This window comes from Oncorhynchus mykiss, chromosome 5 (assembly GCF_013265735.2).
Source record: "Oncorhynchus mykiss isolate Arlee chromosome 5, USDA_OmykA_1.1, whole genome shotgun sequence".
Taxonomy (NCBI): Eukaryota; Metazoa; Chordata; class Actinopteri; order Salmoniformes; family Salmonidae; genus Oncorhynchus; species Oncorhynchus mykiss.
Window position 1 is genome coordinate 33,667,633 of NC_048569.1, and position 17,117 is coordinate 33,684,749.

At 41.5% G+C, this 17,117-nt stretch overlaps 1 protein-coding gene across 5 annotated transcripts in view; it reads left to right on the forward strand.

The window, feature by feature from the left end:
• Positions 1 to 17,117, forward strand: part of LOC100136128 (retinoic acid receptor RXR-alpha-A) — a 159,227-nt gene that overhangs the window by 27,145 nt on the left and 114,965 nt on the right. The window lies entirely within an intron of this gene.

Genomic DNA, 17,117 nt, shown 5'->3' on the forward strand with positions numbered 1-17,117 from the left:
TAGACAGACAGACAGACAGACAGACAGACAGACAGACAGACAGACAGACAGACAGACTGGCATGGCTCAGTGATCTAAATAAGGTCTGCTGCTGAAAGAGCCAGTGACCCAACAAGCCCTAGGTCAAATCAATGACAGGGATTGTCTGCCGTTGTAAAGCTTAGGCGGGACGCTTAACCATTTTTTTGATTCGCCTAAGTCCAAACAGTGTAATAATATATAAATACATGTAGGTTTTGGGGATGGAAAAATGCTTTCATTGTAAACTTAAATGAGTAAAACCAGATATAAAGCATGTAGAAAAGATAATGACCTATATATTTTTTAATAATATGATATTTGAGAGCTAACAATCACCAAAATTAAAGTCAGGAGAATTGAAAAGTAAAACATTTATTATGTTTGAGCAAAATAACACAGCATTAGCCATGGCGAAATGCATAGAATAGCAGGAAACGAGTTTTAAAACTGCTAAATGTTCTCTTGGCTCCATGACAGAATATGTAGAATCACATGAAATTAGCTTTAAAACTGCAACATTTTCTCTCAACTCCATGGAGAAATATGTAAAATTGCAGGAAATTGGCTTAAAAATGCTAACATTTCTCTACACTGCGCCGATGGGCCTGCTGCGCTCATTGCCATGCCCCCTACTACACCCCTTTGCCACACCCACCACCAAAGCCCTTTTTTGAACCATAAATGTCCAGTCACCAGATGTTGTGTGGGCGTTCGTTCATTATGGTTGTCCAGAATGGCTAGTAAGTACCTTCATTCCAGTGCTTGTTAGTGACCATACATCATACCATTACTCTTTGTAACAACACCCCCCCTGGTTTGGATTATCGTTAGATTCCAAGAATTGTGCACCCACTACGCAGTCACATTTCAATAAGTTCTCTTCCACGCTCTCTGTTTCGGAGCTCTCTGAAATTACCATGGATGTGAATGATTGGTATTCCACAGGCCTGGCTACAAGGGATTCAGTGAGCTTATGACCAGCTTAGCCTTTAGTCTTCTGCCTGATTGGCAGCTACTGTTTCCTTTATCAGTGGTGGTGGTGGATGAGTGGTTGGGGGGCAGGTACCGGGCATCCATGGCATTTGCCTTTCATGAGGTATCACCCTGCATTACATGTGCATCTTAGTCACATATATGATGCTTCACCCACAGGCTCTGAGACATGACAAACATCCTCCACCATCACTAGCATCATGGTCTTGGTGCTGTCCAATATATTTCTAGCCCCATCTCGGTTTCTTCAACTTCTGTATTGTCTCGCAATGGACCTGTAGCTACAGCACAGAATCCCCCTCTCACAATGATCTACTTCCTGCTATCCCAAGCACCACTGTTTCCTGTCTCTGATGTCATGTGCTTCGTTTTACCTCTTCGTGTTAGCTGAAGACACCCCATCCAATCATATGTTTCTCCCTCTACTATTGCTGTCATTGTACACACCGCATAAAAGCTTGTTTTCTGTCTTGGCAGTGAAGATGTGAGTGATGGACGACCATTCCATTCCGCAGCACTCTCCTCTGGGTGTGAACGCCTCTGCCACTAAACCAAGCCTTAAATTGATCTATTCGTCCTTTTTTTCTTGTCTTCTCAACATTGTGTGCTTTGTTGTGACTGTAACGAGCTATTTTCTGTGGGCATTCTGGCACAGACATTGTTCACCGCATGGCATGCCGCATGTTAACACTCAAGACCGTGGTGTGGCCCAGGTCACATGATCGATCAGCACCAGGAAGTTGTGAAATACGGAAGGGGTTAAGGGGGTGGGGGGTGGAGATGGGCCCTCAGAGAGGAAAAAGGATACTGAAGAGGGTGGAATACCAGCAGCAGGAATGGCATGGATTTCCCACTAATTACCACCGCTGCTAACTCAGGAGGGAAGAATAGGAATAGCTCGCAGGCCGGTTTTGTGTGTGTGTGCGTGTGCGTGTGTGTGCGTGTGTGTGTGCGTGTGCGTGTGTGTGTGCGTGTGTATGTTTGAGTCTGTGGCTTGTGGACTAAAGTGTCGACAGTGGCATTACGGTGTGTTTGCACACCTTTTTGTCCAGCCTCTGCATTCTTCCTCCTCATCCCTTGTAGACAGAAGTCACTCTTTGTGCCTCATGTTTGAAATATGTTTTCTCGCGCTGATATACCCTTGGCTTTGTTTGTTTTTTGGAGTGTGTGTGTCCGTGTGCATGTGTGTGTGTTATAGGGCTGTCTGAGGGGCACAAGAATTGAGGAGTGTTGAAGAATTTACTCTGCAAGTCAACCTGAGAGATTGGATGTCAGCCCTTAGTAAACCCACACACATTCCCTCTGCTAGGATTGTCCGTGAGAGGGACAGGCCATTTTGGCACAGTCTCAAGGGAGAGGTTCGGCAACCCCTCGGAATGTGTGGCATGTAGCCATTCCTGAAGAGCACTCCGGGATCAGGCAGGGGACCAGGGGGAGGTAAAGAAGGAAAAGGACCTAAGAAACTCTGTAACACTTCCCAATCCTACTGCACACTGGGTGGTGGGATACAGTTCAAACATAAATATCCTCTCCTCTTCTCCTCTCCACTCAATACTCCCACAATCAGGAAATAGAATTTCCCTTTCATGTCAGTTGAGGCTACTCATGTTCTAGCCATTATGACCCACTGACCAGGAGATAAGGAGGAGAGATTGTGGAACAGATGAAAACTGAGTAGGGAACTAAACCCTTACAAAAAAACAACATGATTACATCACATGAAAAAAATCAGGTCTGGGTTTTTCTTATGTACATTTTTGACATGACTCAGACACGTGGTTTCCCAACATTTCACATGTGATATTATTAGTTTCACGTGTGTGATTTTGTAACTGGCAGGATTTGAACCCAGGCCTACCACAGGAGAAACCAATGTTGTGACCATTAGACAAAAAGGGCCGTCACTGGGGTTCTCTTCCAAAGGGGGTTGTCAAACAATAAACATTTTTTGTTGAGTTAATCTCAGGATTTGCTGTGATTAATCACGATTAATCACAAATTCTGAATTTGCTCAAATTGAGCTCTAGTTTAAGATGTATTTTTATTATTATTTTTGACCATGTTTTTATTTGCTTTGTGATTTATTTTACAGGTACAATAGTCATGTCAATTTATACAGTACATGTACCCGTAGGCTGCCACAAGAAAACATACAGAGAAAGGATCATATAGATCACACAGGATTTTGTAATAATAAAATTGGTATATATAGAGAAGAGAAACCAAAAGAGGTGGGCCTACACCCCCAACTCCTTATCCCATTCCCCCTGTTTTCGTCCAACCCCAGCATCCTTATTCTCTACAGAGTCAAGTATATTTGTCCAGGCCCCACCCTGTTCCTTGACTTGCAACATTCAGTCTCTCTGTCAATAATTCTAATGTTGTAACTTCTAATAGTAACTAGGGCTGGGCGATATGGCCAAAATATTATATAACGGTATTTTCAAAATATTGGGTGGTATGACGGTATTTGGCAGTATTTTAATTTTAGAAAAATAAAAGTTGTACATTTGCTTTATGAGTAGTGAGTGTTCCTAGGGTGGCAACACATACATTCTAAGTGACTTCAATGAGTCTTTCTCCATTCTGATTGTTTTATACTGTTCAACTTCAACCAAAACAAATTTCTGCATTTTTATAATTTCTGCATTTCCTGCACTCAGTTGCAGTGGTGGGAAATTTGTCAATTGTCATACTTGAGTAAAAGTATTTGGTTTTAAATACACTTAAGCAGCAAAAGTATGTGTCATTGATAACATGTACAGTACTTAAGTATCAAAAGTGAAAGTATAAATCATTTCAAATTCCTTAAATTAAGCAAACCGTATGGCACCATTTTTTTATTTTTTTTTATTGACGGATATCCAGGATGCACACTCCAACACTCAGACATAATTTACAAACAAAGCATTTGTATTTAGTGAGCCCTCCAGATCAGAGGCAGTAGATGGCCAGGGATATTCTCTTGACAAGTGCATGAATTGGACCATTTTCCTGTCCTGCTAAGCATTCAAAATGTAACGAGTACTTTTAGGTGTCAGGGAAAATGTATGGAGTCAAAAGTACAGTATTTTCATTAGGAATGTAGTGAAGTAAAAGTAAAAGTTGTCAAAAAGAAAAAGTTGAAATTACTATTCTAATTCTATAGTTAGAATATAATAGTGGGCACTTTGAAAACAGTGTTGTTTGAGATGACAACACATTAAAATGCCAGGGTGGAGTTATTGTGACAGGGTAGGAACTGAAGTGTTGATAAGTGTTTCCTAGGGGACCCTATAAGCTTTGGCTACATTGCATGTTTTCTCTTAGCTACTTCATGTAGCTAACATATTCTTGCTTTGCATATTCCTCTTTGTTTTAGAAGATACTGTTGCACAAACAACATGCTGATTTAGGTCTACAACATCACTGGTATTGTCAGGCTGTATTAATTAGCTGGCTACGTTTGCTCTTACTCAGTACATTTATTAGCTAGCTAGGTATTAGCATTAGCAGATAACAATTAGTGTCTCACAAGATTTAGGGCAACTTGCTAAGAAAAGACAAACCAGCTGTTTGCTTTTGTAAGAAACACAAACTAATAGTGTCATTATAGAACGCTAGTGGATTTATATTAAGAAGCAAAGTGAAAACAGCATTGCTGTCATCAACATTGTTGCATGCCATGCGCTGCATTGACCATGCAGACTGAACGCAAGTGTCTCGTGGTTGAGGAACATCCTATGTGCTCTTTGAGTGACAGGGGGCGTTGCTAGATCTGTGTGGAAAGTGAAATGGAGAGAGATGACTCAAGTAGCGAAGTTAACAATAAAAATGACACATGGCATATCACATTTAACAAACCAAACATTCAAATATCGGTATAGAAGGTAAAGTAAAAACCCAAACCGGTCCCTGTATCAATACCGGTATATCATAAAATACGGTATACCGTCCAGCCCTAATAGTAACTGTATCCACTGGTTAAATGGGAGAGAGTGAGGTGGTTGCCACCTTAGAGCCAACATATATTTTTGTGGCAGTGCTGCCTGCCAATAGTAATTGTCTTTGATGGATTGATTGAGATATTCAAGAAGCTATCATTGTTAAGTAACATAGTAGATGCAATGCATTGAATCTTTACATTCATGCACTTCAAAAACAATTTTCTCACTTTGTCCCAGAAGCATTTAACTGCAGGGCACGCCCACATCATATGAAGGAATATGCCTATCTAGTTTAGAAGACACAGTTGGGAGTTGGAGCCAATTTCATCGTAAAACATTTCCTTGGTGTTAAATACAGTCTGTGAACAAATTTAAAATGTATAAGTTGATGGTTCGGATTGCGGGATGCCAAAGTCATATTTTTCCATATTCTTTTTATTAAAGGGTTGTTCAGATTCACTAAGATCTTTGGACCATGCCTTTTGGTTAGCTCAGAATATAAGCTTTCTAAAAGTTGTTTATATATTATAGAGATCAGTCCATTCGGGAGCCCAGATAATACATTTTTCAAATCCCATAATTGGATGGTTCGGTTGTTGGGTTTCCAACATTTGGAATGTTCTCAAACCATTACTGTCCATGATGTCGGCAAGGGTACAGATTCCACATTTGGACCATTGGGGGGATGCAAACAGCTGCCCCCAAGGCATTATTGTAAAAATATTGGCGTATAGGCATGCCATTTTGATTCCACAGTTACATTGTTTTTCAATTCTGCGCCAAATAGAAATTGTGAGAGCAATAATAGAACCAAAGCGTAGTTAATATTGTTCAAGGGATATATCAGTGAAGACCACCTCTTCCAGGGAAATAGGAGACACCATATATCTCTCTATACTCAGCCAGGGGTGGAAGAATCATGTCTAAACCAATTAAGATTGGGACGAAATACTAATGTCTGGAAATACAATTGAAAGGTTGGTACGGAGAGTCCTCCTATGTCTTTCCCTCTTTGCAAGTCTGTTAATTTTAACCAGGCTTGCTTACCTTGCCATATAAATGTTTAAACCGCACTATGGATTTTATCCCAATAGCCAGAAGGGGGAGATTCAGATTGAATTGATTTGAGCGTTCTTTTGAATTTTCTGGCAATGGTTTTATCTGTGGAAGGATATCTATTCCCAAATATTTGAAATGGGAAACGATGGGGATTCCATAAGTAGAGATGGAGTCCTCCATCAGGGTCTTGAGAGGCAATTGTGAAGTTTTGGTAAGATTTATTTTATAACTTGAGATGGAGCTGAATTTGTCCATGGGGGGGATTGAGATACATTGTCTAGATAAAGTAAGACATTGGCATTAAATGAGATGTGATCCGTCAAATTAAGAGATATTGGTGTAATTTCATTCGATTGTCGAATTGCCTGGACCAGTAGCTCCATAGACAATAAGAATAGCAGAGGTGAGATGGGATCACCTTGCCTGCTACTTCTAGTTATTCTGAATGGAACAGAGGAGGTATTGTCTGTTTTTACTATGGCTGAGGGATTGGCATATATTATTTCCATCATATTAATGAAATTGGAAATGTCCCATATGTTCCAAAACCGAGCAAAGATATGACCATTCTAGACTATCAAAAGCTTTTTCTGCGTAGAGAGATAGAACTGCACAAGGAGCTTTGGTATTTGAGGAAGCTGGTAAGATACAACTGAAGTCGGAAGTTTACATACACCGTAGCCAAATACATATAAACTCAGTTTTTCACAATTCCTGACATTTAATCCTAGTAAAGATTCCCTGTTTTAGGTCAGTTGGGATCAGCACTTTATTTTAAGAATGTGAAATGTCAGAATAATAGTAGAGAGACTGATTTATTTCAGCTTTTATTTCTTTCATCACATTCCCAGTGGGTCAGAAGTTCACATACACTCAATTAGTATTTGGCAGCATTGCCTTTAAATTGTTTAACTTGGGTCAAACGTTTTGGGTAGCCTTCCACAAGCTTCCCACAATAAGTTGGGTGACTTTTGACCCATTCCTCCTGACAGAGCTGATGTAACTGAGTCAGGTTTGTAGGCCTCCTTGCTCGCACACGCTTGTTCAGTTCTGCGCACAAATTTTCTGTTGTCCATTTTGAAGACCCATTTGCGTCCAAGCTTTAACTTCCCGACTGATGTCTTGAGATGTTGCTTCAATATGTCCACATATTTTGTGAAGTGCACCAGCCCCTCCTGCATCAAAGCACCCCCACAACATGATGCTGCCACCCCCGTGCTTTACGGTTGGGATGATGTTATTCGGCTTGCAAGCCTCCCCAAACATAACGATGGTCATTATGGTCAAACAGTTATATTTTTGTTTCGTCAGAGCAGAGGACATTTCTCCCATGTGCGGTTGCAAAACGTAGTCTGGCTCTTGGAACAGAGGCTTCTTCCTTATGTCGATATAGGACTTGTTTTACTGTGGATATAAATACTTTCATACCCCTTTTCTCCGGCATCTTCACAAGGTCCTTTTCTCTTGTTCTGGGATTGATTTGCACTTTTCACACCAAAGTACGTTCATTTCTAAGAGACCGAACGTGTCTCCTTCCTGAGCGGTATGACGGCTGCGTGGTCCCATGGTGCTTATACTTGGGTACTATTGTTTGTACAGATGAACGTGGTACCTTCAGGCGTTTGGAAATTTCTCCCAAGGATGAACTAGACTTGTGGAGGTCTACAAGTTTTTTTCTGAGGTCTTGGCTGATTTCTTTTTATTTTCCCATGATGTCAAGCAAGGAGACAGTGAGTTTGAAGGTAGGCCTTGAAATACATTCACAGGTACACCTCCAATTGACTCAAATGATGTCAATTAGCCTATCAGAAGCTTCTAAAGCCATGACATCATTTTCTGGAATTCTCCAAGCTGTTTAAAGGCACAGCCAATTTAGTGTATGTTAACTTCTGACCCACTGGAATTGTGATACAGTGAATCATAAGTGAAATAATCTGTCTGTAAACAATTGTTGGAAAAATTACTCGTGTCATGCACAATGTAGATGTCCATACCGACTTGCCAAAACTATAGTTTGTTAACAAGAAATTTGTGGAGTGGTTAAAAACGAAGTTTTAATGACTTCAACCTACGTGTATGTAAACGTCTGACAACTGTATGTTTATTTACCTTCAATCAGGGAGTCACCATTGAGGCCAGTGTCTCTTTTACGAGAGAGCCCTGCATTTTATTTAATAAAATACATAAAAATATATTACAATATGTAACAAAGAAAATACAGCACAACACATATTGCACATGCAAACGTATAGACTACCAGTCAAAAGTTTAGACACCTGCTCATTCCAGGGTGTTTCTTTACTCTTACTATTTTCTACATTGTAGAATAATAGTGAAGACATCAAAACTATGAAATAACACATATGGAATCATGTGTTAAAAAGTGTTGAACAAATCAAAATCTATTTTATATTTGAGATTCTTCAAAGTAGCCACACTTTGTCTTGATGACAGCTTTGCACACTCTTGGCACCAACAAAAACCAACAGTCATGTAATAGACTACAGAGGTTATCTGAGGATAATAGTTTTTAACACACCGGCTTTGTTCCCAGATGTACCAATTTGAGTAAGTAAATTTCAAAACCGGGCGACAGAATAAAAAAAATGGTTTCATATCTGTGTTTATCAAAGATAGAGGGCGATAGTGAGGCCATTGGGTGACGTTACCTTTTTTTAAATAAAAGTGAAATAAGTACTGTACGTCCCTTTCAAATAATACTTTGTGAACGGCTATGTTAATCATTTCAAGTAAAAGTGGACCTAATTGAGGAATTTTCAATAGACCTCGGGAGGAATACTGTCACAACCAGGTGATTTGCCTTTATTCATGTTATGCAATGCCCTTTTGATTGCATGGCTTTCTCAGATGAGGGAAGAGGAGTTCTTATATCTTTTAAAAGGACTCGATCTGGCATGGTCTGTATTTGCTATCAGAGGTGTACAATACTTCATAGAAATGGGAGAATCCTTGGTTGATTCATTTGGGTTCTGAAGGTAATTCACATGATTCAGATTCAATAGTTGCAATATCTGATAATTGATCATTACTGTGAAGCTTGTTTTCCAGTAGACGACTTGGCCGATTACCATGAAAGTGATGGTTGAGTCTAACTCGTGGAATGCAAGTTCTGCTCTTTAACTGATTTATTTTGTCGCTGCCTGCTCTGAAAAAAGTGTTTGTTGAGAACGGTCTAACGTAATTAACAACTTCTTTAATTGTGAAATCATCCCTGAGCTCGCTGACTTTCCTTCCCCCAGACAGCTAAGGTCTTAATATGTGAAACATTCACAGGGGAATATAGGAAGCTGCCGGCTCATAACTGTTGACCAAACGAAGAGAATAAAAGTAAGGATTTCAGACAGATACATTTTGACACAAAGAAACAAGGCCCTGAAATCAACAGACTGGTCTTTACAGAGGTGTAGATAAGTCAGTCTCAGTCACAGACTCAATCTTATATTCTGATGTATTCTTTCCCTCAATACTGTGGTGTCTGGCTATGAGCATAGGAATTAAACCCTCCCACCGCAATATGGCCATGCTCCCACATCAGTCTGGCAACGTATGGTATCTAGACGGCCCCAACGCTCATCACAATCACTCATCCTTACACATATCAATAGAGCCATTTAGATGAAACTGGACACAGAAATCTGAAGGCTTCCTCAAGCTGTGTGTTTGGAAAGAGAGAAAGAATAGAGCACTCTGTTGTATCTGGGACTTGTGTTTGCCAAGCAGCTCATACCAAATATCCACTTTACTGTTCAGCTGTAACCGCTGTCTTCCTGTCCAAGATGTCCCAGTCTGGCTACGGTTAACAGTTAGTGTCATACCGGCACTCTGCGGTCCACACATTATTGAGTTGAAGCATGAGGTTTGCAAAGCTTTAAGTTGGAACTCCTTTGGTGTTTTTGGATGTGAACAGAGCTCATTTTGGTGTGGGTTCCACTCCATAATGACTGCAATATGTGCAGCACAGTCCAAACCATTGAAAAATATCTCTAAAAGCCCAATCCATGCACTGCATTTAATGATATACTGTGTTTTTATTGTGCAGTGGATTATTGAAGCTGAAGTAGATCATTGATTTCAGTGTGCTACAGAGGAAAATCTCCATATTGTTTTGTGCTTTTACTTTGCTGCTTCCTTTACTGTCCACAAACAGAGAACAAGCTGTACTGTAGTTTAATCAGAACTTGCTCCAGATGTTTCTGTTTCACTTTTTGGGATGTAAACCCATAGCACTTCATATCCATTAGATTTGCACAACAAGCACAACTGTAGTTTCCCACGGAATTGCAGCATCTTTCATCATTTATGCCGTCAAAGCATTTTAACTCCAAAAATACAAGCATGAGGGGAAAGTACACAGGATTTGTGGTAGAGGGCCCTGGAATGGTGGGTAGGCCTGTTTATGCATGTGTTGTGCATTTCTGCTCAAATGATACGTGTAAATGTACCGGCTGCAGAAAGCACTAACAACAACAGCAGAATGAAGAGATAATGCCAGTAAGTCTTCATGTCATGCATGGTCCCCTCTTCGCTTGGTAGATCTGGGTCAGACACTGAAGAATACATTGTTTAGGAGGGTAATAGCAGGATGTGGGTAGCAGAACAAGTTGTCCCCATGTGTATGTGGTGTGCGTGTGTGTGTGTGTCCGTCCGTGTGTGTGTGCGTCCGTGTGTGTGTGTGTGTGTCCGTGTGTGTGTGTGTGTGTGTGTGCGTCCGTGTGTGTGTGTGTGTCCGTGTGTGTGTGTGTCCGTGTGTGTGTGTCCGTGTGTGTGTGTGTGTCCGTGTGTCCGTGTGTGTGTGTGTCCGTGTGTGTGTGCGTCCGTGTGTGTGTCCGTGTGTGTGTGTGTGTGTCCGTGTGTGTGTGTGTCCGTGTGTGTGTGTGTGTTTACCGCTCTATTACGTAAATGTACTTGTTGACCAACAGAGCAAGGTTAGGTGGTGTGAGGGGGTTAATGGGAGATTCCTAGCTATTGTAGAGAGAGGAGAGGGGAGATAGTGTAGTGAGTGGAGGCGTGTGGATTCACTTTAAGAAGCTAACGTGAAGCGTGCTCTAGGACAGACAGGCAGGTTGCTCAGCTACACAGCTCTGTTCTTAATGCCTGGGCTCCTCCTCACCTCTACTTCTGCCCAATCAAATGGTAATTACCTTTTAGTTCTCTGTTAATAATCTGCGCTTAATTTTGTCTTTCAGAATCGACATTCCTGCCTATGGGATGTAAGCAATAGTCTAACTTACCTGAAATGTTAATGTATCCACTCACTAGCAAAACATTTATGAAACCACAGGAACAGGCAATGTTGTTTCATTGGGTAGAACTGGCCAGTGTGTGCTTTGCCAAGGGCTGTTGACATGAGTAGACATTCTGTCATGTGAATGGTTACTGTAGAGATCCAGAGAGGGATACTGGATTTTAAATGCTTTCTTGTCTCCATTCCCCTGTCAAAGGAGCCTCTTTTCTCTTCACACAAATTTGATAATGCCGTTTGCCCAAGGAGCTCGTCGTCTGAATTCTCTTCGGCTGAGCTGAGGCCCTTGTTCCCCCATTTGCCCCAGAGGAAGTTCTGACGCGCACAAGCAGGCTTTGAATCCCCCCCTTCCCTTCTCCTCTTATTTAAACTTCATTAACACAGTCTTTCTCTCTTGCTCTCTCCCTGATTTTCACTCTCTGACAATAATATCATATTTATTGTATTACTGTATACTTTCTCATAGACAACACATTTAGAGCTTTTAATAGTAACTGTGAAATATTACTATTGAGCATTCTATAGTATAAGTTTGTACTTCAAGTTGCCTAGACATTTCCTGAACAATCAACCAGGAAACAGAATGCCTGCGTTTCAGTCTCCGACAATATAATTTTATAATTGTATAATTGTATACTTTTAAGGACACAACACACTAAGAATAGTATAGGGATGAGCATGCTATTGTTTTGACTCTTCGGGATGTTACGGCATTAACCAAATACTTTTAAAAGAAACACTTTTTCTCTTGTGTTGATAGTCACACGACCTTCATAATTTAAGATCAGCTATGCAGGAAAAGTCGCAGTTTTACAAAGGTCATCATTGTCAACTCTATCTAACTACAGCTGCCTTGCAGTTTCAAATGCCACACCAGTGCAACTGCCACTTTCATTACCCTTTGCCGGTGTGAAAGTACAGACTCAATTTGAGAGAGAAAAAGGACCGGCATTCACCTAGGAGCAACAACGGCTCAGCCACGAAGTGGTAGGCCACACAAGCTCACAGAACGGGACTGCCGAGTGCTGAAGTGTGTAGTGTGTAAAAATCATCTGTCCTTGATTGCAACACTCACTACGGAGTTCCAAACTGCCTCTGGAAGCATCGTCAGCACAATAACTCTTCAACGGGAGCTTCATGAAATGGGTTTCAAGTGTCGGCTGGTGTGGTGTAAAGCTCGCCACCATTTGACTCTGGAGCAGTGGAAATGCATTCTCTGGAGTTATAAATCATGCTTTACCATCTGGCGGTCCGACAGACGAATCTGGGTTTGGCGGATGCCAGGAGAATGCTACCTGCTCGAATGCATAGTGCCAACTGTAAAGTTTGGTGGAGGAGGAATAATGGTCTGAGGCTGTTTTTCATGGTTCGGGCTAGGCCCCTTAGTTCCATTGAAGGGAAATCTTAACTCTACCTACAGCATACAATGACATTCTTGACGATTCTGTCCTGCCAACTTTGTGTCCTGCAACTGTTTGGGGAAGGCCCTTTCCTGTTTCAGCATGACAATTCCCCCATGCACAAATCAAGGCCCATACGGAAATGGTTTGTCGAGATCGGTGTGGAAGAACTTGACTGGCCTGCAACATCAGCACAAGAACTGCACACAAGCCTAAGATCACCATGTGCAATGCCAAGCGTCGGTTGAAGTGGTGTAAAGCTTGCCACCATTGGACTCTGGAGCAGAGAGCCCTGACCTAAACCACATCGAACACTTTTGAGATGAATTGGAATGCCGACTGCGAGCCAGGCCTAATCGCCAACATCAGTGCCCGACCTCACTAATGCTCTTGCGGCTGAATGGAAGCAAATCCCTGCTGCAATATTCCAACATCTAGTGGAAAGCCTTCCCAGAAAAGTGGAGGCTGTTATAGCATCAAAGGGGGGACCAACTACATATTAATGCCCATGATTTTGGTATGAGATGTTCGACAAGCAGGTGTCCATATACTTTTGGTCATGTAGTGTATGTGACCCACAGAAGTAGTGTTAAACTAACACTTTTTATAGTGTTGATAAACTTACACCCCAAGGGTGTTGGTTCCCAAACACTTTATTATAGCTGATGCTGTATTTTGGGGGGTGTTGTTTTAACAATGTAAGGTGTACAGACTTACTTGAATATTTCCCATGGTGCCTATCAATGGAATGTTACTGTTACCCACCCATGACTGTTTTTGTATGTGACTGAGACATGGTTGTTGCATTCATAAAATGTCTGTCCTGAGAAGGAAAAGTAAACGCTTCATAAGGATTTTAGTTATGGCCTAGTTTTCTCCCAACATTGTGGTCTGAAAATCCTGGCTCATGGGCCATATCAGACCTGCAAGTCACAATATGCTGTCTTGTGAAGTAATTTGTAATTCCTATTAGAACTATATTCAACAATTGGAACTTTTTCTATCTCCAACCATCTGCATTCAGAATGATTGCTATGTTGAAGAACTTGTCAAACAAAACTACCTACACCATCCAAACTGGAACAACCCTCTCAGTAACATTCCAATAAATCCAACCACTTACAGATTGGATTAGTTTAGAATGTTTTTTAAATGTATTTTTAATCTTTGATCAATTAATTAATCAATGTGCCTGCAGAAACATGTATATTGAAACAAACAATTATAAAAAATCAACCTGCAACAAAGCATGCTGGGAAATATAATAATAAGGCCACCCCCCATGAAATTAACTCAACACATTTGAGTAATAACAACACCACACGTAGTTGATTTCACTGTGATTCAAGTAATACTTCATTTATTCACTGCCGGTGGTGTTGATTTCAATCCCACTGGTGTTAACCCCACTAGAATCAACACTCAGGTTAAAATTAGCCCTCATGTGACTCATGTTAACAATAGCAGTCAGTCTAGTCTGGCTAATTCATTCAAGGCAGTGCAACTGCTGGCGCCAGAACATCCCCAAGCTGCTCCAGGACAAGCCCAGTTAGGAACACTTTGGATTGATCTAGTTAGGTAGATCTTAACTAAGTTGGTATAGTTTTGGGGGTCCATTCATGGCTCCTTGGTTTGACATGGAATGCCTTATGAAACTGTTACGGTCCTACTGGGCCTTGTAATTCACTTGTAACCCAATACCCCAGCAGGCAACCGTGTGGGGTGACCTAACCGACTGAGACCCAGCTCTCTGGACCTACTCAGTATGACCTCTCCTCTCCTGTGATTGGCTGGTCAGAGACCCGAGGGTCTCAGGGGTGGTTCCAGCTTGGGGTGGAATGTCATAACAGGCTAGTGTTTCCAGCACTGTGGGGGGTCCTGTTGTGTGAGGAGGGAGAGGAGGGAGACAGAGAGCCACGTAAAAGGCAACTGCTAGGAGTGCAATGTTTTGTGCCTAGAACCCCCCCCCCCAAAATGGCCTATTCTAATAAGCTTTGTGCGCACCTCCTTGTCTCCTTGACACGTCAACTTCATTGTCATGATAGATCTGCACAGCTCTTGTTTTTATTGAGATAAAGAGGAGCTGAAAGTGGGGCTTTCTTCAAAGGAAGAAACGCTGCGGAGATAAAAGATATTTAGCTGATGGAGCCGATATGGCGGTGGGGAAAGGGTTGGATGCTTTCCATGCTGATGATCAGCATCTGAAAGCGAGAGGGAGGCTCTCCCTTAGAATGGACCGGAGTGGTGATGAGCGTTTGATATCCATAGACAGGAGAGTGAGAGCTGACGGGCTCAGTCTGTCTGTCTTTTAGTCTGTCTTTTTGTCTCCAGGCTCTTCTCCTCTTGACAGTGTGTGCTCTTCTGTGATAGATGTGCTTTGATGAAGGCCCAGTCGAGCAGTGCAGCAGAGTAACTGGCAGAGCAGTAATTGTGCATAATGAGAGACTGCTGCCTGCGATTATTCCTCGAAGTGATAAGCAAACATCTGATGTTCATGGAATGTAACAGTGATGAACCTCCGCTCAGCTCTAATCACAGAACAGCACAACGTGACACACTGCACCTTAATGGACTGAAATCGGGCAAGAATAGAATCTTTCAATTAAAGTCCCTAAAGTAGCAATCTAAACACATTCCTTTTAATACCTTTTTGGTAGCTTTTATATTTTAGGATACGGGGCCTAATACGTACACTACCGTTCAAAGTTTGGGGACACGTAGAAATTGTTGTTTTTAAAAGAAACACACATTTTTTTGTCCATTAAAATAACATAAAATTTAACAGAAATACAGTGTAGACATTGTTAATGTTGTAAATTACTATTGTAGCTGGAAACGGCAGATTTGTTAAGGAATATCTACATAGGCGTACAGAGGCCCATTATCAGCAACCATCACTCCTGTGTTCCAATGACACGGTGTTAGCTAATCCAAGTTTATCATTTTAAAAGGCTAATTGATCATTAGAAAACCATTTTGCAATTGTGTTAGCACAGCTGAAAACTGAAAACAAATTCTGACAAACTCCAAGCATTGCTTATGCATGAATGGGCTGCCATCAGTCAGGATGTGGCCCAGAGGTTAATTGACAGCATGCCAGGGCAGATTGCAGAGGTCTTGAAAAAGAAGGATCAACAGTGCAAATATTGACTCTTTGCATCAACTTCATGTAATTGTCAATATAAGCCTTTGACACTTATGAAATGCTTGTAATTATACTTCAGTATTCCATAGTAACATCTGACAGAAATATCTAAAGACACTGAAGCAGCAAACTTTGGGGAAATTAATATTTGTGTCATTCTCAAAACTTTTGGCCATGACTGTACTTGTCCTCTTGCTCAGTTGTGCACTGGGGCCTCCCACTCCTCTTTCTATTCTGGTTAGAGCCCGTTTGTGCTTTTCTGTGAAGGGTGTACTAGACAGTGTTGTACGAGATCTTCAGTTCCTTGGCAATTTCTCGAATGGAATAGCCTTAATTTCTCAGAACAAGAATAGACTGACGAGTTTCAGAAGAAATTTCTTTGTTTCTGGCCATTTTGAGCCTGTAATCGAACCCACAAATGCTGATGCTCCAGATACTCAACTAGTCTAAAGGCAGGTTTTATTGCTTCTTTAATCAGGACATCTGTTTTCAGCTGTGCTAACATAATTGCAAAAGAGTTTTCTAATGATCAATTAGCCTTTTAAAATAATAAACTTGGATTAGCTAACACAACGTGCCATTGGAGCACAGGAGTGATGGTTGCTGATAATGGGCCTCTGTACGCCTATGTAGATGTTCCATTACAAATCTGCCGTTTCCAGCTACAATAGTCATTTAAAACATGAACAATGTCTACACTGTATTTCTGATCAATTGTATGTTATTTTAAAGGACAAAAAATTTGTGTTTCTTTAAAAAACAAGGACATTTCTAAGTGACCCCAAACTTTTGAAAGGTAGTGTACGCTCTGCTGTATGTCATCAATGGGGGATTGGAGAATAAGACAACAGCCTTTCTCAAGGGCACATGGGTAAAACACTCAACACCCACACACTCCAACGCAGACGTCTCTCTGGAGCAGGAAGAGAATGAAAGGAGGGATGTGCTGGAGGAGTGGATGAGGCTTTTCATTTATGTGGAGCGCCATCGTAGAGGAGGCCGCCCATCCGTCTGAAGACGGTTGAAGGTGAATGGCGTTTACGATGGTTTCTCGGGCTATTGATAGCTGCATGTCCTTCCCTGTGTGAGCCAGCAAGGCCCTAACCCTGAGAGCTTGGAGAGCTGTGCTCCTCTCTGTGTGGGAAAGACACTTTTATTACGTCCCTGATCCATGAAGGGCCCAACGAACTTTGACCTTGGGCTTGATCGTTCTAGTAACGGCACATGAGGAGAATGGCCATACTTTAAGAGGACTATACGAGGACTGCAGTCCACCACCGCACCCCCACCCCCTCATAAATAGCCAACAT